This window comes from Cornus florida, unplaced genomic scaffold (genome assembly GCF_030987335.1).
Source record: "Cornus florida cultivar Cherokee Brave unplaced genomic scaffold, ASM3098733v1 CherokeeBrave_3.0.0_Hap2_Chr08, whole genome shotgun sequence".
Taxonomy (NCBI): Eukaryota; Viridiplantae; Streptophyta; class Magnoliopsida; order Cornales; family Cornaceae; genus Cornus; species Cornus florida.
The window spans coordinates 56,006,550-56,025,601 of NW_026775578.1; the positions used below are offsets into that span (position 1 = coordinate 56,006,550).

Consider the following 19,052-nt stretch of genomic DNA (forward strand, 5'->3'; position numbering starts at 1 on the left):
AAAATAGTGATACCAAAATTATGCCAAAAATGCAATATTGCACCCCCAAACTTAAACTACGCAGTGTCCTCAATGTGGACATGGGTTGAAGTTAAAGACAAAAAATGACAGAAAAATAAAAAGGAACAAAAATACCCAGGGGGAGGAAAAGGCATGGGGAGAAGAACCCCCAAACTTGAATTGGACTGCGCAACCTAGATAGCGTCATGAAAAACAAAAAGAGACAACTACAAAAAGCATTAATAGCACAAGCATAAATACAGAAAAATAATGTACATAAAGTTAACAGAAAAGAGAGAATTTGCGTTTCAAAAAGAGTTTACATGATTACAAAAAGAGCTGTACAGGGATCATGTCTACTAGAGCAACCTATATATAGTAAATTCTTACAGTACAAAAGTAAAACAATAGATACAAGAGAAATATGTACATATGAAACAAAAAGATAAGGTCCAACACTCGCAGCAGCTATGGTCCAGAGGGAAGACGGGCGAGGATGGAATGGAGGAGAGACTGAGTCTTACGCCGGTTGGCTTGAGCCAAACGACGTTCCTCAGCTGCGACACGGCGGTCTTTAGCAGCAAGACGATGATCTTCTTCGGCACGGGAAGAAGTCGCACACATAGTCCGAGTGTACGCGGACAAAGAATTTTTAAAACGATCCATCCGCTCATGAATACCGGTAATGCTAGCCCAGATGAAAGCCTGGTCCTACTGAGAGTCGACTGGAGGCTCTAACCTTGCAGCGACTGTGGCCGTGGAAGCATCCTCAGAAGGAGGGGGAGGTGGAGCTTGGATGAATAGGGGGGCAGCAAGCTGAGGGGTACTAGAATGGCTAAGAACATTGATCCATCGGTGCTTGGTAAAATTTTTAATCTTTTCGCCTTTTGGTTCATGGGGATGAACAATGAAACCCTTGTGCTTTAGGAGCCGAGTGATGAAAAATGGCAAAGGCAATTTCTGATTTTCAACTCGCGGAACCCGTGCATTATGAGCGTCATGCCAAAACTTCATAAATGTTGTCCAAATGAGCTCCGGGATGGAAAACCATTGGCCTTGGTCCATGGCATATAAGGCTTGCAAAAGGAGGCCCCTACGCTCGGTGCTATGCACCAAAGGGCAGACATTGTGCTTGAAAACAGTGTCAATGAACCAGAGGCGTTCCGGAAGATTGGTTTTGCGGATAAAAGACCGGGGCCTATTAGGATCGTCAACATTGCCAATGGCAGCGACAACCTGCTCCACAGTTAATGTATCCGGCTCCTCATATAAAGGGAGATTCTCTCGATTGACAATGTCATCGGGGCACTCAATGGGGCAACCAAAAACCTGAATGATGTCAGTCATAGTGAAAGCATAGGTGGTGCCATCAATGGATGTAGTGAGAAAAATGGGTGGTTCTTCAGGGCATTGGAGATTCTGGTAGAAGAGGCGCACTACACGGGGGTAGGCAACCCTGGCAAGGGGCGCGCAAATGTGCTACAGACGCCGGCTAGTCAATTCGGCTATAGCCCACGAAGTAGTGGGTAGAATGTCAAAGGCATCCGTGAGCGGAAAAGAAAGCTCGTAGTTGAGTTGTTTGCGATCCCAAGGATCACGTGGTCGCTCACGATTGATAGCACAGGCACCCACAGAGGGTCTAGGAGGGCGAGAAGGATTGGCACGAGATATTTAGAGAGGTGCACTTGGTTGAGGACTTTCAGCGAGCACCTGACGTGCACCACAAAAGAGAGAAGGTGAAAATGAGTGGGGTGGATGATGAAACCCAAAATTTTTTACAAGCAAATCAAGCTCTATCATCAACAAATCAATAACAAAGCATTAACAAAGCATTAACAGAACCAAACTCCAACATTACAAGCCCATCCTCCTTGCAAAACACCATGAATGAACAAAGGAAAAGAAAAACAAATGAAGAGGACACAGACCTGAATTTCAGTGTATCCGAGAGCAAGAAGGAAGGCAAGAAGAGGGAGGTGAGATGATGGGGTGGTGGGGTATTGAGGTGAGTGAGAAGTGGTGTGGAGAGTTGAGAAGTTGGTGTGGCTTTGGGAAGGATGAGGTTCCGAGAGGGAGTGAGAGCTTGGGTGTGTGGGGTTGTATTGAAGGCTGCGGGAAAGAGAGAGGGATGTTGTGGGTAGAGAGAGAAAAGGTGGTGACAATGTGGGTTGGGTTGATGGTGGAGGAGAGGGAGCTGAGTTGGGGTGGTTTGCAGCCGAGGAGGGGTGTTTAGGTTGAGTGAGATTGGTGGGGCTTCGGGGTTTTTAAAAGAGAGGGGGTAAGCTTGGTTCGAGCACTCGAAGTTGGACTTCGAGTGCTCGAAAGATGGGCAGAGAGTTGGGAGCCGAGGGGTGAGAGAGGTTGAGTGCTCGGGTGGTGAGTGAGAGAGCTTGGGTGAGGTTGAGAGGGGGTTCGAGCACTCGAAGTTGGACTTCGAGTGCTTAAAAAACTGGCAGTGGCTGCGGAAGGAGAGGGAGATGCCGAGAGTTGAAAGATGGGTTGATGGGGGTTGTTTGGTGGCATAATTACATGCATGGGGTTTGCATGCATGCATGTAGGTCGTGGAGAATGGTTGCATGGAGTGGGTTTGATGGTTAGGGTGGTTTGATGATGGTGGTGAGGTGGGGGAGGTAGGAGGAGGTTGGGTTGTTACATGGCTGGGGTGTGGTGTGCATGGGGTGGGTTAGGTGAGTTGGGAGCCGAGGTGGTGGGTGAGTGAGGAGTTGGCTCCGAGAGTGGGGATGAAGTGAAGGAAGAGATGAAATGAAGTGGGTTTAAAAGAGAGGAGGTGGAGCTTAGTTCGAGCACTCGAAGTGGGTCTTCGAGTGCTCGAAAATCCGGCAATGGGCTCAGCTGTTATGGTTGGGGTTTTCATGGTTGTGCATGGGCTGCGTGGTGGGTTGAGAGAGAGAGGAAGGTAGGTCGAGTTCGAGCATCGTTTGTGAGGTGGTGGTTCGGGTGAGGGGTGGTTTGGTTGGTTCATGCATGAGAGGGAAGTGGATTTGCCGAGAGGGGTTGTGTAGGTTGGTGTTAGAAGGTTGGGTGGTTGTGTTGGAGAAGGATGTGTTGGGGTTGAGAGGAGAGAAAAGGAAGGTGGTGTGTTGGGTTGATTGTCCATGGTGGGAAAGTGGCCGAGAGGTGGAAGTGAGTGTGTTGCCGAGAGAGAGAAGGTGAGGTCTGGGATGTTGGTTGTTGGAGTTGGGTTTCTTGGTTGAGAGAAGGGGGTGGAGTGGTGAATGGTGTGGTCGAGTTGGGTTGTTGCAGTAGGTTGGTATAGTTCATGGGTGGTGAAGGTGGTGGTTATGGAGGCTTGGGTTGTGTTGGAGAAGGATGTGTTGGGGTTGAGAGGATTTGGATTACAGGTGGAGTGAGGATTTGGGATGCATGAGGTGAGGTTGGTTGATGGTTGGAAGGTTGCTTGGTTTGTTGCATGGTGGGCATGTTGGCTAGGCTCGAGCACTCCAAATGGGAGCTAGAGTGCTCGAGCTTGGGGCAGAGAGATTGGCAAGATGTGGAGGAGGTTCGAGCACTCAAAATTGGGATTCGAGGGCTCGAAATGGAGGCAGTAGCTGCGAATGATGTGCTGAAACTGGTGTGCAGCTGCGAGCACTCTAACTTGGATCTTGAATGCTCGAAATTAGGACAGTGGTGCATGCAAGATTGGAGGCAGCAACGAGCACTCGACAGGGAAGGTAGATTGCTCGAAATTGGATTAGTAGGCTCGAAAATGAATTCATTGCAATGGAATGTGTAATGTGAGCAACATGGAAATGAATTTTTCAGCCAACATGAATGCATGGATGAATGAATGCATGAAGTTAATGTATGCACTGAGAGTTGAATGCATGCATGCATTGCAGCCATGAGCCCATAGTTTTTCATGCATGCATAAGAATGACAAATTTTAAAGCAAATGGAAAATTTTCCAAGCTTGATACACTGCAACATGATGCAAAATGGATGGAATTCTCAAAAATGAAATTTTTATGCATAGAGAATTTTTGAAAATTTGCATATCAGTCCTAAATTCAAGCCAGGCATGGAAAATTTGAAACTTTGCACATTATTCCAATCCAATGCATGGATGGATTTTTAGAAAAATTTGGAAAACTTTTCAATTTCTTTCTAATGCATGGATCAAATTGGAAAATTTTTCAAAATGTAACACCTTTCCAATGCATGGATGATTTTGAGAAAATTTTCAAGCCTTGGAACATCTCTTCAATGCATGGATGGGATTTGGTCTCTTCAAATGAATGAATGAATGTAGGAATTTTTTTTTTTTGTTAAACCTTGCACTTCATCTCCAATGCATGAAAATTTTTGAGGAACCATGATTCAACAATGCATTGAAAAGGAGAGGTTGTGCACATGAGTTGCATGCCAAAGATCCTATGAAATTGCTCGAAAGCAATGGAAATTTCCGGGAATGAAAATTATAGCTGAGAAGGTCTAAGAGGCCAGTCTAAAATTGTGAAACACAATTGAAGACCATTTCAGAAAAATTAAATTTTTGGCTTATCAAAACCATTTCCCAGAAAATTTCAAGGCACGAGCAATTTAAGAAGGTAGAGAAGCTTGGAACGTCGAAAGAATTTATTCCCTTGCTTTGCTAAATTTAATGTCGATAGCTAGACGAAGTTAGAGTTGGCACTAATCCTCATAAATTGGGTCCGTCAAAAGGACTTCCTCAACTTTTCGGGTTGGGATTGTGCCATTAATGCAAGGCTTAAGCCGTTGGCCATTAACCTTGAAGAGTGATCCTTTTGCAGGATCATGAAGTTCGATTGCTCCATGAGGAAAGACAGTAGTGACAATGTATGGACCATCCCATCTTGACCGGAGTTTACCGGGAAAGAGTTTCAAGCAGGAATTGAAAAGCCAAACCTTTTGTCCGGGGGTAAAAGACTTCTTGACGATGTGTTTGTCATGAAAAGCTTTAATCTTTGCCTTGTAGATTTTTGCACTTTCATACGCGTCATTACGCAATTCCTCAAGTTCATTTAATTGCAACGTACGATTAGAGCCGGCTTGTTTGAGATCAAAATTGAACCTTTTTATAGCCCAATAAGCACGGTGCTCTAATTTTACTGGGAGATGACATGCTTTGCCAAAGACAAGTCGATATGGCGACATGTCAATGGGTGTCTTATAAGCTATCCGGTAAGCCCAAAGCGCATTGTTTAGCCTTAATGACCAATCTTTGCGGTCCGGTCTAACCGTTTTTTCCAAAATGTGCTTAATTTCCCGGTTAGAAATATCTACTTGGCCACTCGTTTGAGGGTGGTAAGGTGTAGCAACCTTATGAATGACGAAATACTTAGCAAGGACGGATTTGAGATAAAGATTTCGAAAATGAGATCCGCCATCACTAATGATTGCTCGGGGCGTACCAAAACGACTAAAGATATGAGACTGAATGAATTGGATCACGACTTTATGATCATCGATTTTGGTAGCCTCGGCTTCAACCCATTTAGACACATAATCCACCGCTACAAGGATGTACTCATAGCCATAAGAAGATGGAAATGGTCCCATGAAGTCAATCCCCCATACATCAAAAATTTCAACAATTAAAATGTTAGTGAGGGGCATCATGTCTCTTCGGGACATGGATCCAAGTTTTTGACATCGTTCACACGATTTGCAAAAATTGTATGCATCCCGAAACAAGGTAGGCCAAAAGAATCCGCTTTGAAGGACTTTGTTAGCGGTCTTTTTGGCACCGAAATGGCCTCCACAAGCAAGAGTATGGCAAAAATTTAGAATGATTGTGGCCTCGATTTCAGGAATGCATCACCGGATGATTTGGTCCGGGCAATACTTGAATAGTTGCGGATCTTCCCAAAAGAAATGCTTGACTTGGGAGAAAAACCGGTCCTTCTCTTGTTTGGACCAATGAGTTGGAATTTTGCCAATCACAAGATAGTTGACAATATCCACAAACCATAGAAGATTGGAATGTGAAACTTGAAGAAGTTGCTCATCCGGAAAAGAATCACGGATGGCTGCGAATTCGGAAGATTTTTCAATAAGCAAGCGAGAGAGATGATCGGTGACAACATTGTCGGTTCCTTTTTTGTCCCGAATGTCAATGTCAAACTCTTGAAGTAAGAGGATCCATCGAATTAAACGGGGTTTTGTCTCTTTTTTCGCTAACAAATGCCTAAGAGCGGCATGATCCGAAAAGACGATGACCTTGGAACCAAGAAGATAAGAGCGAAATTTATCCAAGGCGTACACCACAGCTAGCAATTCTTTTTCAGTGGTGGTGTAGTTCAATTGGGCATCGCAGAGAGTCTTGCTGGCATAATAAATGACATGCGGAAGTTTATCCACACGTTGGCCCAAAACCGCCCCTAATGCATAGTCGGATGCATCACACATGATCTCAAAGGGAAGAGACCAATTAGGCGGTTTCATGATTGGGGCGGATGAGAGAAGAGTGCGAAGTTTAATGAAAGCTTCCATGCAAGCGTCATCAAAATTGAACGGAACATCCTTGGCTAAGAGATTACACAAGGGCCATGAGATTTTGCTAAAAACTTTGATGAAGCGACGATAGAATCCGGCATGGCCAAGAAAAGAACGGATTTGACGGACGGAATTCGGAGGAGGAAGATTAGAGATCAACTCAACTTTTGCCTTGTCTACCTCGATTCCCCGTTTAGAAATGACATGTCCTAAAACAATGCCTTCTTGGACCATGAAGTGGCTTTTCTCCCAACTTAGAATGAGATTCGTCTCTTTGCATCTTTGGAGCACCAGAGACAAATTTTTGAGACACGAGTCAAAGGAGGAGCCAAATACGGAAAAATCGTCCATGAAAACTTCCAAGAACTTTTCAACCATATCCGAGAATATAGACATCATACACTTTTGGAACGTTGTCGGTGTATTGCATAGACCAAAAGGCATGCGTCGATAGGCAAAAGTACCAAAGGGACATGTGAATGTTGTTTTCTCTTGATCTTGGGGGGCGATTGCCACTTGGTTATAGCCGGAATAACCATCAAGAAAACAATAGAAGCTTTGGCCGGCTAACCTTTCTAGGATTTGATCAATAAATGGGAGTGGGAAATGATCCTTCCTAGTTGATGAATTGAGTTTCTGGTAGTCAATGCACATACGCCACCCGGTGGTGGTTCATTGTGGCACGAGCTCACCCGCTGAATTTTCAACAACGGTGAGACCGGATTTCTTGGGGACAACTTGTGTGGGGCTCACCCACTTGCTGTCAGAGATAGGGTAGATGATTCCCGCATCTAGCAATTTGATCACCTCTTTCATGACCACTTCCTTCGTATTTGGATTTAACCGGCACTGGACCTCTCTAGTAGGCTTTGCGTCATCCTCCATATGAATGCGGTGCATACAAATGGAGGGGTCAATTCCTTTCAAATCTGCCACTGTCCAACTAATAGCTTCTTTATGCTCTTGGAGCACCGCTAAAAGGTTGGTCTCTTGGTCTTTTTGAAGGTCCGAGGCAATGATGACCGGAAGGGTTTGCTTTGGACCAAGGAACACATACTTGAGATGGGCCGGGAGTAGCTTAAGCTCAAGTTGTGGCGGAGATAGCAATGATGGGACCGGAGGAGTAGTGGAAAGTTGGGGAAGTGGTTCTTTTGGAATTTTCCAAGGAGGTACATCCATGATAGCATTAATATCAAGCAAGGAATTGACTTCTTGAATGGCTTGATCAACATCAAAGTTTGAGAAGTCAAAATGGGACATGCAAGTTTCAAGAGGATCTTTGCTTAGAATGAAGGGGAGAGATTCTTCGACCGCTTCATCAATGACATCCACAACAAAATAATCATCCTCATTGGAGGGATGTTGAGTTCCATGAAAGATGTGGAGTTTAACTTGCATATTTCCAAAAGCAATGTCCATCACCCCGGTTCGGTAATTAATTGATGCATTAGCCGTGGCTAAAAATGGCCTACCAAGGATCACGGGAATGTGCTTTTTTGGGTCATGGACCGGTTCCGTATCAAGAACCACAAAATCTACCGGGAAGTAGAATTTGTCCACTTTGATGATAACGTCCTCGAGAATACCTCGTGGATGCTTGACTGATCTATCGGCAAGTTGCAAAACCACTGAAGTCGGCTTAAGATCTCCCAAACCAAGTTGTAGGTAGACTGAATATGGAATTAAATTCACACTAGCTCCTAAGTCAAGGAGGGCCCTCTCGATTTTCCTGTCACCAATGACGCAAGAGATTGTGGGGGCACTCGGATCCTTATACTTCGGAGGAGTGTTGTGCTGAATGATAGCACTAACATTTTCAGTCAACCTTACTTTTTTTAGCAAATGATTTTTAGAAGTGTGCTTTTGAGTGCACAAATCTTTGAGAAATTTTGCATAGGGAGGGATTTGCTTGATAGCATCCAAGAGGGGCAAGTTAATCTTCACTTGCTTGAAAACTTCCCACATGTCTTGAATTTTACAATTCTTGTTCCCAAAATGTGTCGACTCTTGAAGTCGTTGAGGAAATGGAGCTTTTGGCTTATAAGTAGTTTCCACATTTGGGGTGACATGTGTGGGATTTCCGTGATGGTATTTGGACAAGAATTTGGATTAGAAGAGCTTGAATTTGGATTTTTCAAAGGAGGGTTTTTCTCACTTGTGTCTCCATCAACCTTGTTGTCAACCACTTTACCACTCCGAAGGGTGGTGATAGCTTGAACTTGTTCATGAGTCGGCCCACTCGGAGGAGGGGTTTCATCAATCACATGCATTCCTCTAGGATTTTCAAAAGGTTGAGAGGGAAGCTTGCCCTTGTCTTTTTGAAGCAATTAATTCACCGAGTTAGCTATTTGGCCCACTTGATTTTTGAGATTAGCTATGGATTGAGTATGAGAGTGAACCATTTGGAGAGTAGGTTGCAAGGATGTCAAGAGTTGCTTGTTGGAATCCATTATTTGCTTATTTAATGATTCCATCATTTGTTTGTTTGCAGCTACTATCTCGTCAGTTGGACACACAAGAGGTTGATTGGAAACATTTGGATTGTAAGGAGGATGGTAGCTTGAAGAGGCTTGGAAAGGCCTACCTTGATATTGAGAAGATGGCTGATTTTGAGGCCCTTGATTTTGAAATTGGGAATTTTGTGGGGCTTGTTGCCTCCACGAAAAAATCGGATGGTCCCTCCAACCCGGATTATATGTATTGGAATACGGGTTATGCCCGGGCCTTGAGAACATGGCATTAGCTTGCTCTTGGTTGGGATTGGGAAATTGCTCCAGTGTGGGGCAATCTTCCGAGAGATGGAATGGACTAGTACATGAAGCACAAACTGAACTTGCCGAATTTTGAGACAATGAAGGAGGAAAATGTGGTGCCATCAATTGGTAGAATTTATGAGCGATGGCATCCACTTGAGATGATTCCTCCTTTATTGATTTTGGTTGACAAGGGTTGGTGTTCTTTGCAATGGTTGAGGTCGGAGCCCTACGAGAATTATGTTGAAGTGAATTTTCGCTTAAATTCTCAAGTAGGGTCCAAGCCTCATCCGCATTCTTGGACATGAACATCCCTCCACAAGAAGAATCAACTATGAATCTATGGGTTTCGGTCAAGCCAGCATAGAAAGCTTGCACTAATTGCCATTTTGGGATCAAATGATGAGGACATTTCCGAAGAAGATCTTGTAGCCTTTCCCAAGTCTCATGGAGTTGTTCTCCATCAATTTGAGAAAAGCTTAGAATGGAACGCCTCATTTGGTTGGTTTTACTCACCGGATAATACTTCTTAAGGAATTCTTGTTGCAATTGAGCCCAAGAAGTAATGGAATTGGGAGCGAGGGAGTTCAACCAGTATTTTGCCCAATACTTTAGGGAGAATGGGAAAAGATGGAGATGGAGTGCATTGTCCGGAAAACCTCTCAACCGGATGGTCGAACAGATTTCAAGGAACTCATCAAGATACTTATATGGATCTTCATTATCAAAGCCATGAAATGATGGAAGCATTTGGATGGTGCTTGATTTGATCTCATATTGAGCTGCATCGATGTTTGGCATTACTATGCAAGAAGGAGAAGCATATGTGGTAGGGATGAAATGATCTCTAAGAGTCATTGGTTCTACATTAGGAATTTCAGCCCTTTCATTCCCCGGATTTCCTACGTTATCTCCCATTGTATTAAATTCAGTTTCAAGATCCCTTGTAAGAGTAGATTCCCTAAGGTTTCTTCTAAGAGTTCTTTCAAGAGAATTGATATCAATGGGCGAATCGATTGTGGGTAGAGAGAGTGACCTACGACCGAACATCAACAGCACAGCATATAATCAACAAAGCAATTCATTATCCACAACTCCACATACGATGTTGGGGCTTTGCTAGCGTTCCCACGGCGAGATTCGAGTCCCTAGAATCTTACAACACGAAAATGGTTAAACCACACAAAAAAAAAAAATGTACAAAACACAATATGCACAATCAAACTAAATTTAACCCTAAACTTTGGTTGCTAAACCGTTTGCAAGTCCCCGGCAACGGCGCCAAAAATTGATCGACGGTCGAAATCAATTATAAATCAACCCTCTTCGCAATAGCATGAATCATTGTAAAATAGGGCTATTGGACGGGTAAGTCGAACCACTGGGACTGTGCTAGTCTTAAGGCAACCCAAGTATCTAAAGTCATTTTAGAGTGATAAGGGGTTTATAAAGGGTTTGTGTGTTTGTCACTAAACTAAGAAATTAAAATGCATAAAACAATAGATTGCAATGAAATTGAAAAAGTGAGATACAAGTAGAAACGATTAAGGAGATGAATCCACACTACACCCTAAGTACATGCTAGATTAGGTCTAAATTTGGGGATAAATAGCATATATGCAATGGTCAAGAAATATGAAGCAACTCCGTTGCTTAATAATCATCAAGAAGTTCACTTAATCAAAACAAGAATGATCCATCAAAAGCTACCATAGTTGAACTACTTAAACTAAGGTGTAGAATCAAATACACTATCTCAAGCAAAAGACCATCAAGCTTTCAATCAAATAGTGAAGCACATGAAGGTAGGAATCAAGTATAAACCATCAAAGGAGGTACCTAAGCAATGGAATATCAAGTTTCAAAATCAACATGCCTTGAAAAACATTCATAGTCTATATTTTCATTGTCACTATGAAAATAAAAGCAATAAGATTGATCCAAGAATCGTCAAAGATATGACAATGAACTTACATCAACCATTTACACATTAAAATTCATTACAAGAAGGAATATGCTCTTAGACTATGAAACTACCATACATTATACATTATAGTCCCCAAAAGTATAGCCTAATCTAGAACATGATCAAAAGAGAAGGCTTCATCACCTCCCTAGATAGAGGTTTAGCTCTCCATTGATACAAAAATGGAAGAAGAAGAAGAAGAATACAACTTCATTTTCGAGCTCTACTGTAGCACTCAAGAACACTCTCTTCCTTGCTCTCTTCTCTCTCCTCTAATCTTGTAAGAAATGAAGGATAACATCTATGTGCTCCTCCCTCTCTCTTATCAAGCTCAAGTCAAGGCTCTCTCTCCTCCAAGGAACACCTCCAACCACTTCATAAAGAAGGAAGATGGCATTGAGGAAACCAATGTGCAAGTGGCTGAAATTGAGCCATTTCCGAGTGCAATCTGCCAGAATTTCGAGCACTCGAAGGGTGGTCTCGAGCACTCGAAATTAGTGTAATGAGCAACATGCAATTCTTGCCCATCTCTGACCCACTGTGGAAGAATGACCATAACTTTGTGCTCCAAACTCCGAATGATGATCTGTTTGAAGATTTGGAGAGATAATTCAGAGTTTTAAAAACTTTATGCTTTGATGAAGACCCAATTATCAAGTATGGTTGGTCGAAAATGGGGAGAAAGGCAGCACTTCAGTGCTGCCAGGCAGTTCTGCGCACCTCTGGTAAGAAGATCATAACTCTCTTCTCCGAACTCCGAATGATGAACCACTTGATGATTTGGAAAGCTGATTCAGAGCTCTAAAGCTTTTATGTTATGATGAAAGTCCAATTCTTGAGTTTGCTAGGTCAAAAATGGCGACAAAAGTCAGGTTCTACTGCTGCCAGAATTTCAGAATTGGCACCCTTTTTGTTCAAAATTCCACAAGGCATCATTTTTGCTTCCTTTTTGCAATTTAACCTGAAATGTACAAAAACATACAAATGGAGATAATCTACATAAAATAATCAATTAATGGACTTTGTTAATGTAATTTAGGGCGCTTGAATATATAGTATACGGCGCTTGTCAGGTATTTAGCCCGCTTGGGCTTGGCCTTACTGATGTAGTCTACGTAGAGCTTCATCACGATTCTCCAATATAAGGCCGGAATAGAAATCCAGTACCCTGTGTAGAAAGCATACAAGGCAGTTAAATAGTTGCCTCGCCTCTGAATCTTATGGTCGGCCATAAACACGTTTCAGTACAAGACCGAATCGAAGAACCACAGATCATCGAGCAAATAGGTCCGAGTAGTAAATGTCTAGCCCTCACTGTAATGGCCTGTAAGTGCCACAGCCATGTCTGCATAAGAAGGCCTCCTCTCCAGAATAGGATAGGTGAGCTCAAGATCAGGAGGGCAAACATGTAGGCATTGACAGGATCTGGCCAGAGTCTCCACTGTAATACAGATAAGATGGCCATCAACCGTAGTGCGCAGCTCCGCCAGATTACTCGGGGTAGGCTGGAAGTTCTAGAAGAACATCTAAACAAGCCTCGGGTAAACTGGGTATGTGATAGGGACTAGAATAGCTGAAATGCCCCTCCAGTCTATATCCTTATAGGCTACCCGGGTCAGAATGTATCGGGAGAAGAAAGAGATGTCAAAAACTGACTCATGCGCCACTGTAAGGTGTGAGTATCTTGGCAGAGGTCTGTCTATGGCCTGGCCTGGCTGTGCATGAGGCAGAGATGGAGAAGGCGATGGTGTATGCTCAGCCTCATCATGGGATGATGAAGATGTAGAGGCTGAAGGCTATAGTCTAGAGTCAGCTAAGGGGGATTGAGCTGGATCTGCCTCGATTTAATCCTCTAACTGCTCTGACTACTTAGAATCAACAGGTTGCTCTGAATCCTGGACATGGGAGGGTCCTGCCTGATGCTCTGGCTGCTCCTGAACATGAGAGGGCTCGCTTGGCTCCTCCATCCTGGGCCTGACTCTGCGCGAATGATGCCTACGAGCAACAGTCTTTACCATAGCCATGGCCTACAAAACAGAAAGAAAAACACTTGCAATATAAGTTAGTACCGGCATAAAGAAGTGAAGCACAGTATATAGAAACATGTATGTCAAATAAGATAGACAACACAGAATATGAATCTACACAAGTGATGAAGGAGCTAAATAAACAGTGGCATTAAGTGAAGCATGCTAAATAATATAAGTATGGAATGCATCCAATGTGGAAAACACATGCATTAGACATGTATGAGATAGCATGAAATCACAAAAGAGAGTGTGTGAAGTATGGGATGCAAATCTGTGAAGTTCGTTCGATCACAAAAATATGAGATCGATCTCTATGAGATTGATCTGAGATAAGTTCGATCGATTGTTGAATGATCGATCGAAGAAAACTTCGATCGATCGAACTATTACGGGAAATTCGAAAAGTCACAGATCTGTGACGTGGATGGCACGGGGGCACCCAAGCAAGCTTATGGGGCCCTTTCACACAACAACACAACAAGATTGGTCACTTGTTTAGCCAGTGACGCCCAAAATTAATTCGAAAATGAAATATATATACAAAATCACATATATATATATATATACACATATATACAAAAGCTTGACAACTTCAAATATGGCAAGAAATAATCATGGCATCTCAAGATCTAACAAGGAAACATCAAAATCATGTAGATTGAGGCTCGAAAATGGAGATTAAAAACCCAACTTACCAAGTCTAGCGAGAGAGGTGGTTCGAAGGAGATAGAGATTTGAGGCTCGGGAATGCCGCCGGAGGTCTCGCCGGAGGTGGGAGAGGTTTGCAGCGGCGAGGGAAATGAGATAAGGGTCTGAGATCGATGTACAAATCGATCAAATTGACCCTAGGGTTTTATTTTAAAAACTGGTCCCGACAAGTTCAATCGATCAGGAAAAATTTCCGATCGATCGAAGATAAATTGATCTGAAAATGCTGAGATCTATCTCCCCTCACTAAACGATAAATAAAATTTTTTTTAAATTTTTTTTTTAAATATTTTTAAAATTTTGAATATTTACAAATTAAAAAGTAAAAATTAGAATTCGAAATATTTTTGGATTTTTGGAAATTAAAAAAAAAAAAAGAAAATTGGTTTTGGGATTTTTTGAAAATTTTAAAATGAAAATAATAAAAAATAAAACAAGTAATTGAAAATAAAAGTGAAAAATAAAATGAAAATCTTTTTGGAGTTTTTGAAGATAAAATAAAATAAACCAAAAATATTTTTGTATTTTTGAAAAATTTGAAAACTCTCTCTTCTTTTTTTTTTTTTTTTTTTAATTTTGAATTTGAATTTAAAATGCAGTCAAAACAAAAGTCAACAAAGGGTACATATCGATCAAGCTGAGATCGATCGAGAAAATAGTTCGATCGATTGAACAAGTAAAAACCTGCAGACAAGTTCGAACGATGCACAGAGAGGCCTTTTTCATGGATCTCAAAAAATTTCTAAGTATGGAGTGAAGATCGATCCAAGGATAATTTTGATCAATCTTAGAGTACTCAGATCGATCGAAAGAAATTTTTGAACGATACACAAAGGGCTGATTTATGCAGGAAATTTCAGATCGATGGAACGGAGCAATGATTGGATGCAGGGATGGGTGTTCGATCAATCGAACCTTATTTGAGATCGATCGAATAGGGTCAAAATGCCTATTTTCAGAATGAAAGTGCATGCATACTCAATCAAAATCCTAGCTGTGTATGAATTCCAAAACATATCTAGATGACGCAAGAAATGAAAGGTAAAATAGAAATAAGGGAGGAATAGGGTTGTAAACCCTACGAAACATTTACTAGTCTTTAACGTCTCTAGCAAGACGTTGGGCTCTTTTAGCCTAGATCAAACATCTTCTAATGCATCCCCTCCTTAATAGGGTGATAAGTACTTTGAATTCCACCCAATAAACAGTTCCCTAAAGAACTTGTTAGATTAGGTTTAAAGGAGATTGTTGGTCTTTTGTTAATGTGATCTTTGGGCTTCCATGCCCACTTAAAACAAGTTTTTGAAACATCATCCTTTGGGTTCAAGCTTGAAGATGAATTTTTTGAAGCTTTGGTTTCAAGCAAAGACTCCATTCTTTTACATTCATTGTCTAGACATTTTTCTACAACATTTACTTCTTCATGCTTGTCAAATGAATTTGGGGTCAGATTGAAGATATTCAACTTCACTTTCATATGCCCAAATGAGATTTTCATTACCCCCGTCCTATAATTGATGTTGGCATTTACGGTTGCCAAGAAAGGATGGCCAAGTATAATGGGAATTTGGCTCTTGGGATTCGGAACTGGTTCCGTGTCAATGACAACGAAATCAATCGGAAAGAAGAATTTATCAATTTTAATCAAGACATCCTCAATGATACCCCTAGGCTTTTTGATGGATTGGTCGGCAAGTTGTAAAACTACCGACGTCGGTTACAAGTCTCCTAAGCCTAATTTAACATGTACCGAGTATGGAAGAAGGTTAACACTTGCTCCTAAGTCTAAGAGAGCCCAATTGACGACATGGTCACCAATGATACAAGAAGTAGTAGGTGAACCGGGGTCTTTGAACTTTGGGAGGGTGTTATATTGCAAAATAGAGCTCACTTGCTCGGTCAAGACCACTTTCCTAAGTGCTTGGCTCTTATTCTTCCTCTTTTGGGTGCAAAGATCTTTTAAGAACTTGGCATAAGCCGGAATTTGCTTAATTGCATCCAAAAGTGGAAGATTAATCTTCACTTGCCTAAACATTTCAATGATTTCATTGGTTTTGGTCTTTTGTTTATCAAGATAAATGGATCCTTTCAAGGCATCCGGAAATGGAGCTCTTGGCTCAAAAGCTTTTTCAAAAAATTTCTTTGAAGAATCTTCAATACAAGAATTTTTAAAATCATTTTTCAAAGCTTTGTTTAAATCATATTTCAAATCAATTTTGGTCTCACTTTTCAAATCACTTTCTAACACTTTCTCATTTGAATGATCATGCATATACAATGAAGGAGGAATGTGATGTGAAACGGAATGGGTGTCAACTATTGGTTGCACCGGTTCACTCTCTTCATTGGACACACCTACTTGGTTGTCCACAATCTTCCCACTTCTTAAGGTTGTCACCACATTAACATGCTCAATTGTGGGACCTTCCGATGAGGAATGAGTCTCCACAACACATTGTTGCTTTGGTGGTGCATTCAACGGCATTTTCCCTTTCTCTCTAGCATTTAAGGTACTAGCTATTTGCCCTACTTGGGTTTCTAGCTTAGCAATGGATTGAGAATGAGAATGAAGCAATTAAGTGTTCACCTCTAGAGTGCCTAAAGAGGTCAAAACTTTCTCTTCAAAAGCGGGACTCCTAGAATTTCCTTAAGAATATGATGGATTTGGGAAATGAGAATTAGAGAATTGGTTTCCATGTGATTGAAATGATGATGATCTAAAACTTTGGGAACCTTGGCTTTGCATTGGTGGGAAAACATAGTTCCCTTGAAAACCACCTTGGGGAGGGTTTGAGCCTTCCCCTTGGCTTTTTTAAGAAAAGTTTGGATGGTTCCTCCAACTTGAATTGTAATGAGTGCCATAGGGATTATTTCCTTGATTAACAAATGTAGCATTGACTTGCTCATGGGGCTCACTTTGCACATGTCCATGGGGACAATTGGAAGTAGAATGCAAGACATTTGAACAAGTCATGCAAGATTCATTAGATGCACGATGACAAATATGAGTAGGGGAGGAAGATACTTGATTCGCCGAATTTTGGTTGATCAAAAATTGATCAAACCTTTGAGATAAGGATTTCATCTCGGCGGCTATGTCATTGGAGTTGTCAACTTGATATAAGCCGACATTCTTCCTTCCACCTAAGTTTCTACCATTTTTAGAAGATAAGGACCTATGCATTGAATTCTCACTCATGCTTTCATACAATTGCACACATCATTTTCATGTTTATTAAGATAAGAACCACCCATAGATGCATCAATCATACCCTTGTAATTATCCGGTAAACTTTTGAAGAAATATTGAACTAGTTGCCACTTAGGTATGTCATGATGAGGGCACTTCCTAAGCAAGTCATTGAATCTTTCTCATGCCTCATGAAACATTTCCCCATCCCCTTGAAAAAGTTCTCTAATTGAAGTTCTCATGGCATTGGTCTTAGAAACCGAATAGTATTTTTTCAAGAACTCTTGTTGCATTTCCGCCGAAGAGGTTATCGAAAAAGGCCAAAGATTGTTGAACCAATATTTTGCCTTATCTTTAAGGGTGAAAGGAAAAAGTTTAAATCTTAAAACTTCTTCTGGCATGTCCGTGTATTTCACTGTGGAACACACTTCAAGAAACTCATCCAAATGCTTATAAGGTTCTTCACTAGGAAGTCCATGATAGTTAGGAAGCATTTGAATGGTTTATGGTTTGATTTCACAGTGATGTGCTCTAAATGGAGTTAATTGAATGCAGGTGGGTGCATTATATTCATTAGGCACATAATGGTCTCTTAAAGCAAGAGGGGGATTTACAACCGGTGGTGCTACTCGAACACCTTGATTAGCTTGAACCAAAGGAGGTTGTGGAGCAAAGATTGGTTGAGGCATTCCCAATGGAATTTGGCCTTGTTGCTGTGGTGGAATAAATGGTCCAGACATGCCTAATGATACTTGGATGTTTTCATGATGCATATTAGGATAGAGGATGCTATGACGGCCCAAGTTTTCCAACCCGGTAACGGATCCGAAATGCGGAAGCAAAACATAAAACAACAGTCTCTAGAGATACAACATGGCTCTAAGACACCATTATGACCCTCAACGAGGTCACGGAACCCAAAGGAATCAAATGCGGAAGCAACATTTCAAAAACGAATAAGAATGAACCTAGGGGCAAAATCATCATTTTCAGCTTAAAAGTGGGTGCCACCGAGCACAACATTGGAAAGAAAACGAAAAATTAATGAATTTAGACTCAAGAATCACTTGATTCAGAGTCTGAATGAAGAAGATATGGCTAACGTAGGAAGAAGAGGCAAAACGGTCCAAAAGAGGCAACCCATGAACATCTAACCGATCCAAAAATAACCACCAAAAGGACTCCAAGAAACCACATATCGAATCAAGGTACAGAACAAACACAACATGGCAGTACGAATAGCAACCAGAACTCGCCCACGACGTACTCGAATGTGTGGTAGCAACGACAGTACCTAGTGCCCGCCCACACTTACTCGTCAGTAAGGTAGCATCGACGGCAACTAGTACTCGCCCATAACACACAACTTTGTACAGTAGCATGACAGTATAAGGCACTAATTCATAACCTGTCCCCCACTAGGTCTACCCATGAAACCTCTCGATACAAATGACATCAATGTCACAAAACGATCACGGTCAAAAACAATATAGAACCAGGCATTTGTGAGAGTTAGAATATAATCTAAAGACGTTCCGAACCATCTTGGCCAATCCCAAACTCTGACAACAATGTCACAGGCACCATTATGCTTAAGGCCCAAAATCCTCAACAAAACAAAACCAACAACTCCAATGTCTCAAAATGCTACTACCAATAACATCAATCGAGAATCTAGAGCAGCCTGAGAAGCAAATCAAAACTTCTAGAGATCAAAACGAACCTCACCATAAGGCATTTCATCGAAAGCCTACATTTCTCCCTGAAACTGATCAACTACAAGACCAATCACCATGATCAAACATCATATCCACATCCCTATCACGGATAACTAAGTCCTCAAACTACAAATCCACCAAGTGGCACACACATCAAAATGCCAACAACCAAGGTCACAAGATGAATCTCTGAAAACCATGCTTGGCAAC

At 41.7% G+C, this 19,052-nt stretch overlaps 1 pseudogene; it reads left to right on the forward strand.

Annotated features, from left to right (window-relative positions):
• Positions 1–17,262: 17,262 nt before the first annotated feature.
• Positions 17,263–17,361, forward strand: LOC132272117 (small nucleolar RNA R71; annotated as a pseudogene).
• Positions 17,362–19,052: the final 1,691 nt, after the last annotated feature.